Below are 19,887 nucleotides of genomic sequence, written 5' to 3' on the forward strand. Positions count from 1 at the left end.
AGGGAGAGTGTGGGCAGGGAAAGAGGTGACAGGGAAGGGAGAGTGTGGGCAGGGAGAGAGGTGACAGGGAAGGGAGAGTGTGGGCAGAGAAAGAGGTGACAGGGAAGGGAGAGAGGTGACAGGGAAGGGAGAGTGTGGGCAGGTAGAGAGGTGACAGGGAAGGGAGAGTGTGGGCAGGGAGAGAGGTGACGGGGGGAAGGGAGAGTGTGGGCAGGGAGAGAGGTAACAGGGAAGGGAGAGTGTGGGCAGGGAGAGAGGTGACGGGGGAAGGGAGAGTGTGGGCAGGGAGAGAGGTGACGGGGGAAGGGAGAGTGTGGGCAGGGAGAGAGGTGACGGGGAAAGGGAGAGTGTGGGCAGGGAGAGAGGTGGGGGGGAAGGGAGAGTGTGGGCAGGGAGAGAGGTGACGGGGGGAAGGGAGAGTGTGGGCAGGGAGAGAGGTGACGGGGGAAGGGAGAGTGTGGGCACGGAGAGAGGTGACGGGGGAAGGGAGAGTGTGGGCAGGGAGAGAGGTGACAGGGAAGGGAGAGTGTGGGCAGGGAGAGAGGTGACAGGGAAGGGAGAGTGTGGGCAGGGAGAGAGGTGACGGGGGAAGGGAGAGTGTGGGCAGGGAGAGGTGACGGGGGAAGGGAGAGTGTGGGCAGGGAGAGAGGTGACGGGGAAAGGGAGAGTGTTGGCAGGGAGAGAGGTGGGGGGGAAGGGAGAGTTTGGGCAGGGAGAGAGGTGACGGGGGAAGGGAGAGTGTGGGCAGGGAGAGAGGTGACGGGGGAAGGGAGAGTGTGGGCAGGGAGAGAGGTGACGGGGGAAGGGAGAGTGTGGGCAGGGAGAGAGGTGACGGGGGAAGGGAGAGTGTGGGCAGGGAGAGAGGTGACAGGGAAGGGAGAGTGTGGGCAGGGAGAGTGGTGACAGGGAAGGGAGAGTGTGGGCAGGGAGAGAGGTGACGGGGGAAGGGAGAGTGTGGGTAGGGAGAGGTGAAGGGGGAAGGGAGAGTGTGGGCAGGGAGAGAGGTGACGGGGAAAGGGAGAGTGTGGGCAGGGAGAGAGGTGGGGGGGAAGAGAGAGTGTGGGCAGGGAGAGAGGTAACGGGAGAAGAGAGAGTGTGGGCAGGGAGAGAGGTGACGGGGAAGGGAGAATGTGGGCAGGGAGAGTGTGGGCAGGGATAGAGGTGACGAGGGAAGGGAGAGTGTGGGCAGGGAGAGTGTGGGCAGGGAGAGTGTGGGCAGGGAGAGAGGTGACGGGGGAAGGGAGAGTGTGGGCAGGGAGAGTGTGGGCAGGGAGAGAGGTGGGGGTGAAGGGAGAGTGTGGGCAGGGAGAGAGGTGACAGGGGAAGAGGGAGGTGGACCTACAGCCACCACAGTGTGCGAGGCAGGACTCTGGTTCACCAACATGAACATGGTCACGAAGGTATAATAAGAGCGGTTGGGCTCTATGACCAGAACAGTGAAGCAGGTCAGCCTCTCTACCCTCACCTCTGGTCTGGAGCCACCAACGACTCCCATTACCGAGAGATTTATTCCCCCCATGAGTCATCATTATCGCCAACGGCAAGACTCTATATCAGGAAAATATTTTCCTTTTCGTTAGCCTTATTAACGAAAATTATCTTCTTCTCAAGTCCACCCACATATACATTTTTTACTGCTTTTTGCTTCATCACAATTTTGTTCATAAAATCGTTAGTGACTTGTGTGAACAATAAACACTGAAGGATACACTTAAAGTCTGCTTCTGGAAGTGTTTACGTACTTTAGTTTTCTTTAATATAAATTTAAATTCTTATCATTTTGGTTTATGCCGCAGCCTTTTACGTCACGATCTCTTAATATGGGTCATGGGAAGAACGCACACACACACACACACACACACACACACACACACACACACACACACACACACACACACACACACACACACACTTACACTGCCTACGTAAGGCCAGTCTTAGAGTATGCCGCCTCATCATGGAGTCCCCATCTGAAGAAGCATATAATGAAACTGGAAAAGGTTCAGAGGTTTGCAACGAGACTCGTCCCAGAGCTACGTGGGATGGGGTATGAGGAGCGCCTGAGGGAACTGTGCCTTACGACACTAGAAAGAAGAAGGGAGAGGGGGGACATGATAGGAACGTATAAGATACTCAGAGGGATTGACAGAGTGGACATAGACGAAATGTTCACACGGAATAGTAACAGAACGAGGGGACATGGATGGAAGCTTGAAACTCAGATGAGTCACAGAGATGTTAGGAAGTTTTCTTTTAGCGTGAGAGTAGTGGGAAAATGGAATGCACTTCAGGAACAGGTTGTGGAAGCAAATACTATTCATAATTTTAAAACCAGATATGATAGGGAAATGGGACAGGAGTCATTGCTGTAAACAACCGATGCTCGAAAGGCGGGATCCAAGAGTCAATGCTCGATCCTGCAGACACAACTAGGTGAGTACAACTAGGTGAGTACACACACACACACACACACACTAAATTTTAACTCAGTAAAGTGTAAAGAAATTAAATTAGGCGAAGGGAGCAGGAGGCTGAACACAAGGTATCATCTGCGAGGTGAAATCCTGCAAGAGTCAAATAGAGAGAAAGATTTGGGGGTTGATATCACACCGAACCTGTCCCCAGAGGCCCGAAATCAAAAGGATATCATCCGCGGCATATGCTAGACTAGCCAACATAAGAACTGCCTTTAGAAACTTGTGTAAGGAATCGGTCAGGACCCTGTATACCACTTATGTCAGACCAAAAGATTTTTCAGATTACAGAGCTTACACAATATACACAATTTGCACACAAAACTACAGTTCCACTTCAACAAATTAAAAACACAACTTGCATAATTGTACTATTAGCACAAAAATTATTATAAAACATGGACAATTATTACACAATTTGTGTAATTATTATACATCTTTGCACAATTAATACAAGAAAACTTGCTATATAATTACTCAACTTGCACAATGACAATCAATACACAAAGGTATAAATAAACAATTCGTCCATATGCAATTACACAACATGCGCAATTAATACACAACTTTCACAAATATTACACATCTTTCATAATTATTACACAACTTGCACAAATAAATATGTAGCACAAATACGTATAATACATAACTACCCCAAATATGAAAATACACAATTAGCATAAATACACGATTTACACAAATGGACACTGCCTTTAGGCACGAAAGGCGGTGGAGTTTCTGATGGGGAAGGAAGAGACAATTGCGCACCGCGTTCCGCCAGGCGCGGTGCGGCCAGTCTGGGTGGCATAAATAGCGCGGGAGGTGAAGTCTCGCCCTCACTCCATGCCCGACACAGTCCGCGACTCACGAAGCTCCACGAACAGCGCCGCGCCTCATCGACACGTGGGCCAGTACTCTATACTGCATCTCCAGTCTGCTTTACTGTGTACACAGGATTTCTCAAGCAATGGACCCCATCCCCCGCTACTATGGTCCCAGATCTGATGCTTCCTGATCCTTTGGGGATGCCTTTTACATCCCAGGCTGGTAAGGCAGGGGGCCCCCTGCCCTACTCAGCAAAACTTAAGGTTACCTTGTCTGGCTACACCAGTCAGACAAATGTCTGGGACGAACAAGCTGGGCTACACCAGCCAGACAAACGTCTGGGACGAACAAGCTGGGCGACACCGGCTGACGCAAAGGAAGCCTTTAGCAAGAAAACTTTGGGCCTACCCACCGGGACACCGCCGCCACAAGGGCGTCTCCTGCCCGTGGGCGAGAGGGAGAGGGACAGGAAGGAAGCAGAACACAACCCAAGGAGCGCCATGCCACGTGGGTGATGCCGACATTGGCATGGGCCCCTAGGGTCGGTCCCTAGGGACAAAGACAACTAAATAACCCGGCCAGGAGGTGTCGCCACCAAGGGTGACGCCAGGTCACTCGCGGGGAGCCCGACCAGGCATGCACGACCGAGAGCGTCACGAACCCTGGCCCCTAGGGACAAGCCTAGGAGACGCATCATACCGGGTTCCAGGAAAAACGCCTGGGAGGGAAGAAAGGAAGCGAAGGGCACACCTGGGGCGAGTGCTCCACCGAGCTCCAAGCCACGTGGGCGCCGCCTACCGGGCATGGGCTCCTAGGGCCGGGCCCCAGGGCACAGGACCAATGAAACCAGCCACGTGGCATCGCCGCAGAGGGCGACGCCAGTCCACAGTAGGGAGCCTGGCCGTGCACTCACGACCAACGCGGCACGAAACATGGCCCCTAGGGGCAAGCCTAGGGGACACAGCATACCGGGCTCCAGGAAAGACGCCTGGGAGGCAGGAAGGAAGCGAAGGGCACACCTGGGACGAGTGCTCCACCGAGCTCCAAGCCACGAGGGCGCCGCCTACCGGGCGTGGGCCCCTAGGGCCGGGCCCCAGGGGCACAGGACCACCGAAACCTGGCCACGTGGCGTCGCCGCAGAGGGCGACGCCAGGCCTCTTGAAGGGAGCCTGGCCAAACACGCACGGCCGGGCGCAGCACGAACCAGGGCCCCTAGGGGCACGCCTAGGGAACACGACAGACCGGTGCCCCTAGTGCACATCTGGGAGGAAGCGCTACCTGGCGCGGCCCGCACAGGCACGGCGCAGAACACACGCCGGCCCGGGCATTAAGGCAACAGCAACCAGCACACCAGTCCCGACATGGAGGGCGCACCTGCAACCCCAGGCAGGCAAACAGGCAGAAGGCCCTAGGGAACTAGCTAAGGCGTCACGAACGGACCGCGAGGGACGGCGCTAATCACACGCCAGCACTGGGGACGGTCCTGACTAACTCAAACACCTCAAATGATATGGTGGAAGTGCTGATAATCAAAATAGAGATTCTAAATGTAGTTATTGTCCTTGTATATAAGTCACCGGAGGCAAACCCTCAGCAGTTTAAAGACCAACTAATGAAAATAGAACACTGCTTGGAAAACCTCACAAATCCAGCTCCGAACATCATCCTGCTTGGGGACTTCAACCTATGGCACCTGAAATGGAACCACCTGGCTAATACAGTAATATCAGAAAGAATACCTGGAAGTAGCCTAAATGAACAGGCACATGCAAATGACCTGCTATGGATGTGCGACAGGTTTGCCTTAAACCAGCAAATAGTAGAACCAACTAGAAAGGAGAACATGCTGGACATCATTTTCACTAATAATGATGAATTGATCAGGAACATAATGATTACAAATACCTGTTACTCAGATCACAACTTAATTGAAGTTATGACAACCATGGGGAGTAGACCTTCAAAACCAGTCCAGATTCCCGGTGGTGGAGATGTCAGCAAATTCAACTTCAATAATAAACAGATAAACTGGGAGCAAATAAACCAGGACTTCACAGAAATAAACTGGGAAGTACAGCTAGAAAATGCAAACCTGAACCAGTGCCTGGAAAAAATAAGCTCAGTAGCACTAGAAATATGTTCAAACCGCATACCTCTAAGAAAAAAGAGGAAGAGATGCAGATTGGAACGGGAACGTCGTTCCCTATATAGGCGAAGAAAACGAATCGCGGAACAACTTGAGAGTCGCACCCTATCTCAAGAACGGCGATGAAGGTTAGGTAGTGAAATAGAAACATTTGAACGCAAGCTACAAGAATCATATAAAACCCAGGAGAGGCAAAGAGAGCAAAAGGCCATCAGTGAAATAGAGAGAAATCCGAAATATTTTTTCTCCTATGCAAATTCAAGATAAAAAACTACATCTAGTATCGGGCCCCTGCGAAAGGGAGATAGAACTTTCACCGATGACAACAAAGAAATGAGCGAGTTACTGAGGAAGCAGTACGACTCTGTTTTCAGTGAGCCATTAAACGCACTAAAGATTGATAACCCATACGAATTTTTCATGGATAAGATACCAACATCAAATCATATATTAAATATATATATTAAAAACTAAAGCTCTGGGGTCAAATTTCGTACATTTCAGATATTGTGAAAACTGCAGGGAGGTTTGGGCAAAATATGACCCATCGCCGTTTTCAGTAATTTGCATATTTTCGGTATAAAAGTTCGTAATTTGAAAATGAAAAAATGTGCAGAGAGTCAGAATTCGGCTCAAAAATAAAGCTCAGGAGTGAAATTTCCGACATTTCAGATATTTTGATAACTGCAGGGGGGGTTTGGGCAAAATATGACCCATCGCCGTTTTCAGTAATTAGCATATTTTCTGTATAAAAGGTCGTAATTTTAAAATGTAAATAGGTGCAGAGAGTCAGATTACGGCTCAAAAATCACGCTCAGCAGTCGAATTTCAGACATTTCATATTTTATGAAAACTGCAGGGGGGTTTGGAAAAAATATGACCCATCTCTGTTTTCAGTAATTATCATATTTTCGGTATAAAAGTTCGTAATTTGGAAATGAAAATAGGTGCAGAGTCAGAATTCGGCTCAAAAATAAAGCTCAGGAGTTAAATTTCCGATATTTCCGATATTTGGAAAACTGCAGGAGGAGTTTGGTCAAAATATGACCCATCGCTGTTTTCAGTAATTAGCATATTTTCGGTACAAAAGGACGTAATTTGAAAATGCTCCCCCATTTTCTCTCATACTCCACTATACTCCCCCACTGTCCCCTATACTCCCACACTTTCCCCCATACTCCCCAACTTTCCCCCATACTCCCCCACTTTCCCCCATTCTCCCCAACTATCCCGCATGCTTCCCAACTTTCCCCCATACTCCCCCACTTGCCCCCATACATAAATATTTACTTGCCTACTTCCTGGATGGGCCTGAACTCAGGCAAATTATGGCTATACCTGAACACGGGCCGGGTCTCGCTAGGCCTGGACTCCGGCTTAGCTGGGCCTGGCTGGGCCTAGACTTGGGCCTGTCTGGGCCTGGACTCAGGCAGGACTCGGGCCTGGCTATAACTGCACACGCGCTGGGTCTCCCTGGGCCTAGACTCGGGCCTGTCTGGGCCTGGACTCGACCCTGGTTGGGTCTTCCTAGGCCTGGACACCGCCCTGCCTGGGGCTGGACTTGGGCCTGTCTTGGCCTGGACTCAGGCAGTGCTGGCTTTAACTGGACACGGGCTGGGTCTCGCTAGGCCTGGACTCGGGCCTGTCTGGGCCTAAACTCGAGCAAGGCCTGGCTATAACTGGACATGGGCTGGGTCTCGCTAGGCCTGGACTCTGGCCTGGCTATAACTGGACATGGGCTGGGTCTCGCTAGGTCTGGACTCGGGCCTGTCTGGGCCTGGACTCGGGCAGGGCCTAGTTATAACTGGACCCGGGTTGGGTCTCGCTAGGCCTGGACTCGGGCCTGGACTCGGGCAGGGCCTGGCTATAGCTGAACACCGGCTGGGTCTCTCTAGGCCTGGTCTCGGGCCTGTCTGGGCCTGGACTCGGGCCAGGCCTGCCTATACATGGACTCGGGCCTGGCTATACCTGGACTCGGGCTGGGCCTGGCTATACATGGACTCGGGCCTGGCTATACCTGGACTCGGGCTGGGCCTGGCTATACATGGACTCGGGCCTGGCTATACCTGGACTCGGGCTGGGCCTCGGGAGAGGCCTGCTGAGAGTCAAATAGGTGCAGAGAGGCAGAATTCGGCTCAAAAATCACGCTCAGGAGTCAAATTTCCGACCTTTCAGATATTTTGAAAACTGCAGGAGGGGTTTGGGCAAAATATGAGCTATCGCTGTTTTCAGTAATTAGCATATTTTCGGTATAAAAGGACGTAATTTGAAAATGCTCCCACATACTCCCCCATTTTCTCTCATACTCCCCCACTTTACCCCATACTCCCCCACTTTCCTCCATATTCCTCCACTTTCCCCCATACTCCCCCACTATCCACTATACTTCCCCACTTACCCCCATACTCCCCCACTTTCCCCTATGTTCCTCCACTTTCCCCCATACTCCTCAATTTTCCGCCATACTCCCCCACTTTCCCCCATTCTCCCCAACTATCCCGCATGCTTCCCAACTTTCCCCCATACTCCCCCACTTGCCCCCATACATAAATATTTACTTGCCTACTTCCTGGATGGGCCTGAACTCAGGCAAATTATGGCTATACCTGAACACGGGCCGGGTCTCGCTAGGCCTGGACTCCGGCTTAGCTGGGCCTGGCTGGGCCTAGACTTGGGCCTGTCTGGGCCTGGACTCAGGCAGGACTCAGGCCTGGCTATAACTGCACACGCGCTGGGTCTCCCTGGGCCTAGACTCGGGCCTGTCTGGGCCTGGACTCGACCCTGGTTGGGTCTTCCTAGGCCTGGACACCGCCCTGCCTGGGGCTGGACTTGGGCCTGTCTTGGCCTGGACTCAGGCAGTGCTGGCTTTAACTGGACACGGGCTGGGTCTCGCTAGGCCTGGACTCGGGCCTGTCTGGGCCTAAACTCGAGCAAGGCCTGGCTATAACTGGACATGGGCTGGGTCTCGCTAGGCCTGGACTCTGGCCTGGCTATAACTGGACATGGGCTGGGTCTCGCTAGGTCTGGACTCGGGCCTGTCTGGGCCTGGACTCGGGCAGGGCCTAGTTATAACTGGACCCGGGTTGGGTCTCGCTAGGCCTGGACTCGGGCCTGGACTCGGGCAGGGCCTGGCTATAGCTGAACACCGGCTGGGTCTCTCTAGGCCTGGTCTCGGGCCTGTCTGGGCCTGGACTCGGGCCAGGCCTGCCTATACATGGACTCGGGCCTGGCTATACCTGGACTCGGGCTGGGCCTGGCTATACATGGACTCGGGCCTGGCTATACCTGGACTCGGGCTGGGCCTGGCTATACATGGACTCGGGCCTGGCTATACCTGGACTCGGGCTGGGCCTCGGGAGAGGCCTGCTGAGAGTCAAATAGGTGCAGAGAGTCAGAATTCGGCTCAAAAATCACGCTCAGGAGTCAAATTTCCGACCTTTCAGATATTTTGAAAACTGCAGGAGGGGTTTGGGCAAAATATGAGCTATCGCTGTTTTCAGTAATTAGCATATTTTCGGTATAAAAGGACGTAATTTGAAAATGCTCCCACATACTCCCCCATTTTCTCTCATACTCCCCCACTTTACCCCATACTCCCCCACTTTCCTCCATATTCCTCCACTTTCCCCCATACTCCCCCACTATCCACTATACTTCCCCACTTACCCCCATACTCCCCCACTTTCCCCTATGTTCCTCCACTTTCCCCCATACTCCTCAATTTTCCGCCATACTCCCCCACTTTCCCCATTCTCCCCAACTTTCCGGCATGCTTCCCAACTTTCCCCCATACTCCCCCACTTGCCCCCATACATACATATTTACTTTCCCCTTCCTGGCTGGGCCTGGACTCAGGCAAATTATGGCTATACCTGAACACGGGCCGGGTCTCGCTAGGCCTGGACTCCGGCTTGGCTGGGCCTGGATGTAACAAAATAAGCTGTTGTAAGAATTATCCAGAAGGTTCCAGAAGTCGTGTAAAAGCCTGACCTCTCAACGCGCATTCCTCTGGGGATTAGCAAGTCTGAGTCACAAAATGGCGGACATCTTTGTTCATAGTTTTGTATAATGAATCATTCTGTAGTACTCAGTATTTTAGAGAAATTAGCCTTTATTCATTTTGTATTAAAATGGTATTGTATAATATTACTGGGTACAATATCAAGAGTATTCTAATTATTAGGAGAATGAGTTTAAGTCACCATCAGTGACGTCACTATCCATGACTAGACCTCGGCACGGAAGAATTTGAGTGACCTGGCGGTCACAGGTCACAACAGTTTCCACATTCAGTAATTCTCAAAGTTCAAATAACCATTTTGGGGATCGGGAATAGCTGTTCCTTAAGAGGCTTGTGTAATTTAACTTCAGTAAAATACTTCAACCAATCTGGATCAATTCAGTGCAACAGAGGTTAATTGTTATAACTTAAGCCTTGCTAGTAACTTGGTAAAACTTAGACTATGCGGAAGGATACAATGCTCTAGTCTGAGGAAGACCAGACGAGGAGAGATTAGTGTGTGATCGAGATCAACTGGGAGAGGTCAATGATCTCACCTCTCCCCCAAGATCAGCACTCCACCCAAGCTGGTCAACGTAGAGGTATAGTTGCTATTGTTATTTATAGGGATAGTCAATTCATTGCCAAGTAGGGAGTGGTAGATTGATAGGGAGTGCTCATCTTTAGATTTTGTTTTACTTTTTCTTTTAATAAATTAATTAGTTAGTAATTTGCATTTTCATTATTTCCATGTGTTTGTTATATGTATGTGAATTTGTCCTGGTCACGTGGTCCCTACGAGGTAGAGTTGAATTGGGTTGAGGTACGGTGTGGGTGGCCTTGGGTTGGGGTTGAGGTATGGTGTTGGGTGGCCTCGGGTTGGGGTGTGGATGGAGGTTGGGGTTGAGGTATGGTGTGGGTGGCCTCGGGTTGGGGTGTGGATTGAGGTTGGGGTTGAGGTGTGGTGTGGGTGGCCTGAGGTTGCAATGGGTATGGGGTGGCCTGGAATTGGGATGGGTATGGGGTGGCCTGAGGTTGAAATGGGTATGGGGTGGCCTGGGGTTGGAATGGGTATGGGGTGGCCTGGGGTTGGAATGTGTATGGGGTGGCCTGGGGTTGGAATGGGTATGGTGTGGCCTGGGGTTGGAATGTGTATGGGGTGGCCTGGGGTTGGAATGGGTATGGTGTGGCCTGGGATTGGAATGGGTATGGAGTGGCCTGGGGTTGGGGGAAGGGTTGGTATGGGAATTGAGGATGGGGTTGGTATGGGAATTGAGGATGGGGTTGGTATGGGAGGTGGGTTTGGGGTTGTTGTAGTGACGGATGAGGTGTACCTAGGTGTTGTAGTATTGGTGTTATATGGGGTAGTTCCTCCTGTTGGTGGGGCTGTTCCTGTTCCCGTTGAACGGGTTGCTGGTGGTGTTCTCTACTGACCGAAGTGGGACGTCCTTCCGTACTAACTGAAGCCCCTTGTCCAGCTCCCTGTCTGCCCTGTTGGCATGGCGTCGATGTTATTTGTGGGGGAACCCAAGACGACTCTCCCCACTCTTGGGACGACTCCTCGCAAGACTCCCCACTCATGTCAATAATCGTATCTCTACTGGGATGGAAAGATACCCTCGCCTGCCCAGTCCCATGCGGAACCCGTGAACTCGTCGCTTCATTTCCACTGACCCCACCTGTCACGTCAGCTGAGCTACCTGAGCGGTTCCTCGTGGTGTCGGAAGAGGTGCTGTCCTCTACACTTCCACTCCCACTGGTCCCCACTGACTGGTCACTGTCTGGGTTAAACATTTCCTGTGATTCCTGGTGTGCCATGTCTCTTGTAACTAGCCTTTAGTACATCCTCGACCCGGACTCACTACAACCGTGATCTTACACAAATAAAAAAAAATCAACTCTTTTCTAAGAGAAAACTACTAAATTCCCAAAATAGGAAATACACCGATTTATCGAGAGAATCGCTGAAGTGAATTCGATGAATGAGTGTCTGCCCCGCACTCGTGTCTGACCGTGAAATATCCCGCAGTTCTATTGCTGAAACCTAAGTCCTTTACGTTAAAAAAAATTAAAGAATCAAATTTATATAAAACAATTTAAATGATAACGCAGCTAACGCACAGCACTCGTGATGGATTAATAAAGAATATTTACTGTACTTTAGTACTAAACGCACTTGAAATGAGCAGCGTGGCCACTGATGACTGATGGAGCGGGACCAGCTGCGCTGAAAAAAACTAAGTCTTGCGCTTTTTCGCTTAAACGCTGAAAAATCAAAATTTTGTTCTGAAGGAAAATAACTAGTTTTACGTTAATAAACCGCTCTAGCGATTAATATAGACACCCAGGACATATATTTGCTTGCCAAAATTTGAATTTCCCCCAAAAACTGCGTTTCTTCTCAACTACTGGACTCTTGCACTTGAACAAAAATAATCTATCACCCAAAATATCGCAAAACTCCCTTAATTCGCAAAAAATGGGTTTTTCGTTCCCAGATATAAATACGTTATTATTTAATACTGACGTTGTATACAGAACAATGCTGACACATCGGGCGGTTTCAACACTCATTAATTCGAATTTTTGTCAAAATCCGATGTTTTCACCTCACTTGGACTCGGACAAAAATACAACACGATTTTCTCGAAAAATAACTTAATTCGGCAAAAATGTAATTATCACTGTTTAATGCTTAAGAACAGAATTACGTCCCTTGCGCGCACTAGAGAGTAATACTGACCCTAGAATATACACGAAACATGAAAATACGAATTTTCGCCAAAAATGTACGATTCTAGCCCAAGCTGGACTTAGAAAATTTTCCACCTACGTTTCTACTGAAAACAGAATTCTAAGTCTAAGAACACAATCCTACCGTCTTACTGGTAAAAACTAGCAAATATCACTCGCATCGACTGGGGAATCCTAATGACGCCCAGATCATACACGTGACCCACGTATACAAATTAATTACAGTTAACGACTTTCCGACGTTGACTTAGCCGAAAACTTATCCCGAAATACTTAGAAATATTTCCCGAACTCTATTAAACATTTACAACGAAATTACTATCCCTTAAACTCCTTCACTAACTATAGCGGCCAACCTATAGTCCTTATGTTCAGAGGATTAACTACACTCTAGCAACAACGCCTCTGACTTAGACTAATACAACAGGGAATAGCAAAGCTTAATGTACGCACTTAGCCTAATATGGAAGAAAATGTTAAACACTTGGGAAATTTTTTTAACCGGGGATTGAATTTAGGGGAATCAAAAATTAATCTCTAGAACAACGCAAACAAACGGAATTACTTTATAAATTTAGTATACTTAATTCAAAGATACACTCGACTTAATCCTATAATTGCTCGTACTGGCTCGCCGTACCGCACCTAGCCTAGGGGTCTCGACCATCTAGGTTCTAACAGAGCGACACGCAGCTTTCAGCAACAATTAAGACTAGAGACGACTCAACCTCCACTAAGTGCTAAGTGCGATCACTTAGTTATTGAATCGCTGCTAGGTAGGTTACTAGTCCATCCCTCGGAGGCCGCAACACCCTTCACGGATTTACGTTTTTCCTAGCGTTTTGGGTCGTCTAATAACGCCCTTGGACTATCTCCTGGCGTCCCACAGATAAATCCGCCCAGACAGACAAGGAACTGCTGTTGAGAGTATGGCGGCTCCCAACACCTCTGAATTAATTGCAATGGGTCGAGTATGGTACCCAGTCCAATCAACTCGGAGCGGTCTCCTTAGCCAATAAATCTTAACCGCCTAATCTTACTAACTAAACCTTAATCATATCAGCCCGCATGAACCCAAGATTCGCCAATCCCCACTCAAACGCACTGTGGTCAGGCGCACTGCTAATCCTGGCCCGCGGCTATCTCCCTAGCATCCACGCACGTGTTCGAATGGCTAGACGCGTGAGCCTTTCAACAATTTCAAACAAAATTGTTGAAACCACCGCTGTGCACCATTGTAACACGGGAAGGGTTGTTCTCGAATGATCTTTCCTGCCTTTTCCCCCTCTACCCGTATTCTTACTCTTTATTCTCTACCAAGGGACTCCAAAACTTTTACTAAAGCAGACTCCACGCCGCGTGGTCCTAAGACGATTGACCGACTTAGGATTCTACAACCCGTATGACGTGACCTAGGCTTTGAGCAAAACCCTAGAGTCGCCTCCGCCACCACCACCAGACCAGTAACACTGAGCAATGATCGAGGTCTGGATCGATCATGCTAATTAATCAACCTTGGGGCTTGATCCCCACTAGTAACTTATGACCTTGGAACTTGAGTGTGGAATTATTTAAAAAAATCAACGGTAAAGATGACTTCCGATTTGGTGTTAGAATCGGCGCCCAATTCAACTCTGCCTCGTAGGGACCATGTGACCAGGACAAATTCACATACATATAACAAACACATGGAAATAATGAAAATGCAAATTACTAACTAATTAATTTATTAAAAGAAAAACTAAAACAAAATCTAAAGATGAGCACTCCCTATCAATCTACCACTCCCTACTTGGCAATGAATTGACTATCCCTATAAATAACAATAGCAACTATACCTCTACGTTGACCAGCTTGGGTGGAGTGCTGATCTTGGGGGAGAGGTGAGATCGTTGACCTCTCCCAGTTGATCTCGATCGATCACACACTAATCTCTCCTCGTCTGGTCTTCCTCAGACTAGAGCATTGTATCCTTCCGCATAGTCTAAGTTTTACCAAGTTACTAGCAAGGCTTAAGTTATAACAATTAACCTCTGTTGCACTGAATTGATCCAGATTGGTTGAAGTATTTTACTGAAGTTAAATTACACAAGCCTCTTAAGGAACAGCTATTCCCGATCCCCAAAATGGTTATTTGAACTTTGAGAATTACTGAATGTGGAAACTGTTGTGACCTGTGACCGCCAGGTCACTCAAATTCTTCCGCGCCGAGGTCTAGTCATGGATAGTGACGTCACTGATGGTGACTTAAACTCATTCTCCTAATAATTAGAATACTCTTGATATTGTACCCAGTGATATTATACAATACCATTTAATACAAAATGAATAAAGGCTAATTTCTCTAAAATACTGAGTACTACAGAATGATTCATTATACAAAACTATGAACAAAGATGTCCGCCATTTCGTGACTCAGACTTGCTAATCCCCAGAGGAATGCGCGTTGAGAGGTCAGGTCCTTACACGACTTCTGGAACCTTCTGGATAATTCTTACAACAGCCTATTTGGTACATTGACTTGGGCCTCTCTGGGCCTGTACTCGGGCAGGGCCTGGCTATAGCTGAATACGGGTTGGGTCTCGCTAGGCCTGGACTCCGGCCTGTCTAAGCCTGGACTCGGGCAGGACTCGGGCCTGGTTATAACTGGACACGGGCTGGGTCTCGCTAGGCGTGGACTCGGGCCTGTCTGGGCCTGGACTCGGGAAGGGACTGGCTATAGCTGAACACGGGCTGCGTTTCTCAAGGACTGGACTCGGGCCTGTCTGGGCCTGGACTTGGGCAGGGCCTGGCTATAACTGAACACGGGCTGGGTCTCCCTAGGCCTAGACTCGGGCCTGTCTGGGCCTGGACACGACCCTTGTTGGGTCTCCCTAGGCCTGGACACCGCCCTGCCTGGGGCTGGACTTGGGCCTGTCTGGGCCTGGACTCAGGCAGTGCCTGGCTATAACTGGACATGGGCTGGGTCTCGCTAGGTCTGGACTCGGGCCTGTCTGGGCATGGCCTAGTTATAACTGGACCTGGGTTGGGTCATGCTAGGCCTGGACTCGGGCAGGGCCTGGCTATAGCTGAACACCGGCTGGATCTCGCTAGGCCTGGTCTCGGGCCTGTCTGGGCCTGGACTCGGGCCTGGCTATACCTGGACTCGGGCTGGGCCTCGGGAGAGGCCTGCTGAGAGTCAAATAGGTGCAGAAAGTCAGAATTCGGCTCAAAAATCATGCTCAGGAGTCAAATTTCCGACATTTCAGATATTTTGAAAACTGCAGGGGGGTTTGGGCAAAATATGACCCATCGCTGTTTTCAGTAATTAGCATATTTTCAGTATAAAAGGACGTAATTTGAAAATGCTCCCACATACTCCCCCATTTTCTCTCATACTCCCCCACTTTACCCCATACTCCCCCACTTTCCTCCATATTCCTCCACTTTCCCCCATACTCCCTCACTATCCACTATACTCCCCCACTTTCCCCCATACTCCCCCACTTTCCCCCATACTCCCCCACTTTCCCCTATTGTCACGGGGGGTGGGCCGGGGCTCTGCTAGCATTCAGCTGCTAGGGGCTCAAAAGGCCGAATACTCAGCCCCTCCGACTCCCGGGATTCACCGGAGTCTCCTTGGTCACACAGGAGAGGACCAACAATGCCCACCTCTGCAGGTCTTTGCTTCCACCACAAAAGGGGGGTGCCACTGATTCACCCTGGAAGCCCTTCAGTCAAACACGGGGAAACTGCTGTTAACAGTTCCGGCCTAGACCCGTGGAGGAGTGAAGGAAGATTCAGGCTTACCTTATAACCATAACCTCCCTGAGTCTTGCCTGCCAGACAAAAAGGTTGCAGGAACTCCTTTTCCGCCTGTCTTCACTATATTCTTTTTAACAAGGTCGCCAACTGGGTTATTATATCTGCACCCCAGCACTGCAGTTCAGTGGGTGAATTATATATTGTTTGTAGCCAGAAGATTGCTACTCCCATAGATCTGCTACTAGACTGTCGGCCCAGGGTACTCTCCCAGGAAGGTCTGTGTGGCTTTACCTCTCTCTAGCCACCACGTTACTAGTTGCCACCATTCAGGCACTGATACTGATCGGATGGCGAAGGGTACACTTTTATATAAGTCCGTGCTGTCTTAACCACTCTCCAGGCAATAAGAACTTCTATAGAGAACGTAGTGTTCCCTAGGTGGTACTATGATAACCTTCGTGTATGCTCATAGAGAAATATTATAAATGGAGGCACACTTAAGCACAATGATAAAATGTGTGAATTTACTGATGCAAATTACATGAACACACATACAATCACAAGTAATACATGGATATGAAAATATGGATAATAAGTCTGGAGATCGTCAGCCTCTTCTTCCACGACCTCCAACACTCCTTCAACTGGGCAGAAAGACAGGAGTCCCACACTCTCTCACAGGAGGGCCTCTTCACCACGTCGGCACCTCTTCTTGACTGTCCTGCCATCCATACACACTGTCCCCTCTGACAGTCCTGGACACAAGCTGCCTTGCAGCCTATTCTACTACTAAAGTATTAATGTCCTGTTGCCACATACATAAGTAAACATTGTGGCCTAACTAGCCTACTCACACAAGGGGTAATGGGAGGGAAAATGATCTACCTTACAATCCTGGCTCACGACGCCTGTCCCTCGATGGTGTGAGGTTCCCACGCTTCCTGAGTCGATCCTTGACGATCCAGGAACGTTCCACAGGTCCTCAGGTGTCGTGGAACCTTCGAGTCGTCGCCGTTCCAATCCCTGAGATTCAGCTACCCCAATCCTGGTTCATCGATGGGCGCTGAGCTAATCACTATTTTCCCACACTCGCCCCTTCCACAAGGCGTTGCTCCTTGTCCTAGGAACGGTGGCGTCCTTCCAAAACCCTCAGTGGATGTGACCCGGTCACAGCTAGGCTTGCCCACCACACCTTTTCAGGCCCTCAACGTCCAGCGTCGCCGCCCAGCGTCGTCGCCGAATATTTTCAAGTTTGGCACTCTTTTGCTCAATAAACTTGGTTCCTTTTTGCTTCCCAGAAGCGCGGGGTCTCCAATACGTGAGATGGGCTGCGATAGCCAGCTCTAATCCACTAAGAAAGGCTTGTAGAGCCTCAAATCCTTGAGAGATGACCGAGGTGCGTTCTCTCTCTTCCAACGTCAGGTCAACTCTGACGTTGGCGCCGCCCGGTGCACTCGGTGACGTCACGGCGGGCCCTGATTGGTCGCCCGCGACCTAAGTCGGCCAATCCGCGATCGGCTAGTGTCCTTTTCAAAACGTCATATCTGCAGTAGGGGATACTCTTTCATTTTATATCAGGGCGCCAATTTCGCCTTACTTACAACTTATAATGTAACTTTCTCCCTTAACTGGCAGCCGGTCTGGTCGCCACATATATCAATAGACTCCCTGAACCTCAGAGAATCAGTAGGAAGAGCTGATTTGACTCTTAAAGCGGGCAAACGAGAGAAATAGGAGAGGGCACCGTAACATACCCCTCCCCTTAAAATAAGAGTCATATCGGAAGAGCAGCACTCAAGAGGGCAACCTATACTCTTCCTCCCTCCGTTCCTGAAGTGTCACTCCTCCAGTTGGTGACGTGGCTCGTACCACCTTGCCAGTCACTTGCCTCATTATATCTCCACCTCGCATAGGACCGGGTGTGATGGGTGTTCCCTGAACACCTACAAGAAATCCTCTCTCCGTGGCTACGAGTGTACTCCAATGGCTCGTTACCACTGTAAGATTCAGTGCATGCAGCGCCTCCACCGCGTCGTGCACTCCGAGATAGTCTTGCACTTCCACTGCGTCCTACAGGTACTCCATGTTTCCTCTTATGAGCTCCTCTTTGCCAATCTTCTCTCTTCTCGGTTCCTCTTCTCCCATAGGTGCGTTGTCTCCTCACAGTGGCACTTGTCACCTGTACTCCATCCAGCAGCTTCCCCTCTTCCACACTAGGCTTTTGCGATGGCCCAATGCCCCTCTGGTTAGGCTGGCGCCTACCCGGGGTGTACCTATTCCCTGCTTTCTTCATATTGCCTTTCCTATACCATTCGCTCCTTCGTTCCCGACGAACATTTTCACTCCTCCATGAGATTCTCTTCCCTGCAGACGTCTTCTTCGGTTCGTGGTTGGGCTAATCCACCTCCCTGTAGCTCACCTCACCACGGTGGTTCATCTTGCACCTACCACTATTCATCTGGCTGGCATAGGGTGCACTGCGTCATGGCTCCTCCACTCTGCCCCTCACTGCCATTCGCTCATCCACTGAGCTTATTTTATTCACGTTTCTGTGTGGAGGGAGTGCGGTCTGCAGCCTCTTCACTGCCCCAGGCGTTTGTACAGCTGCTCCTTGCCACTCCTCCACACGCATCATCAGGCTTAGTCGGAGGTCCTCGTCGGGGTTTTCCACGACCTCCGACGACCTCTCTGCACTCTCGCCCTCGTTGTCGTCGTCTCTGGCGATGTTTCCCCTGGCGAAGTCGGCTTCCTCACTACCATCCGGAACGACTGATACCTCACCTGGCAGGGTTGTACCGCTGCTTGAAACATAGGCACTCCTGGCCCAATCGGGTTGTATCCTGCCTCCTCCGAGGTCATTACCCAGCACCATCTGTATATGTTCTAGGGGTAATTTAGGGGCTACAGCTACTATAGCTTTCTTGACTCCACAGTCGGCAATCAGCTGTACTTCGTGAAGTGGCAACCTGTATTCCTCCCCCACACTGTGTATCCTCACCACTCCCACAGGTGAATCATTAAATTCCTTGGGGAGGGAGAATACTCCTGGTTACCAATACTTATGTCAGCACCCGTATCTCGAAGAACGGCAACCTCCACTGGGTCTGACTTTCCAAACTTCACGTTGGCCCCGAAAACGAAGGGATGTTCACCCAACTTCATTTCCCAACCATTCACGTTGGGTCCACTATAATATAAGGTGTGAACAAACACTCTCTCCTCTTCCAACATTAGTCCTATATTCCTTTGGTGCTCCTCACACTCGCGGGCATAATGTCCTCTCACACCACAGTTGAAGCATCGGCTGCCTCCCCTGGGCGGCCACTCGCCAGTCCCTCTGGCGGTACCACTTGCAGACGTCCCCTGGGTCCTCCTTGGACTCCCTGTCGTCGTGTCCGGGACTGCAGCACTTGCACCCGAGCTAGGTCCACTGCTCACAGCTTGGGGCTTCTTCCCCGCGTCCCTTGAGCTCTTGAACTGGGTTATCTCATTGGGCACACTACTCTTGGGAGAGTCCCCACCCGTCCTCGCTCCTCCTGAACTCTTAAGGTTCCCTCCCGACCTGGGGTAAGGCGAGTGTCTGGGTGGCCCCTCCCTCCTGAGATGTAATGCCTCCTCCAGCATGTCGGCTCGATCCGCTGCAGCCTTCAGGTCCTTAATTCCTGCTTCTCTCACCCTTACTCGCAACTCAGGATGGAGCACCGACATAAACTTCTCCATCACTATCAGTCGTTTGATATCATCCGCCGACTCCGCTTCTTCCGCCTTCAACCATCGTAGGAATTTCTGTTCCATATCCCTGGCGGTCTCGGCGTAAAACTTCCCCAACGCTCTTGTACACTCTCTGAACCGCTTCCGGTACATCTCGGGAGTCAGCCGGAATGAGTGGAGCACCGCATTCTTAATCGCGTCGTAACTAGTACACTCCTCTAGGTCCAGCATGT

This window comes from Procambarus clarkii, chromosome 3 (genome assembly GCF_040958095.1).
Source record: "Procambarus clarkii isolate CNS0578487 chromosome 3, FALCON_Pclarkii_2.0, whole genome shotgun sequence".
Taxonomy (NCBI): Eukaryota; Metazoa; Arthropoda; class Malacostraca; order Decapoda; family Cambaridae; genus Procambarus; species Procambarus clarkii.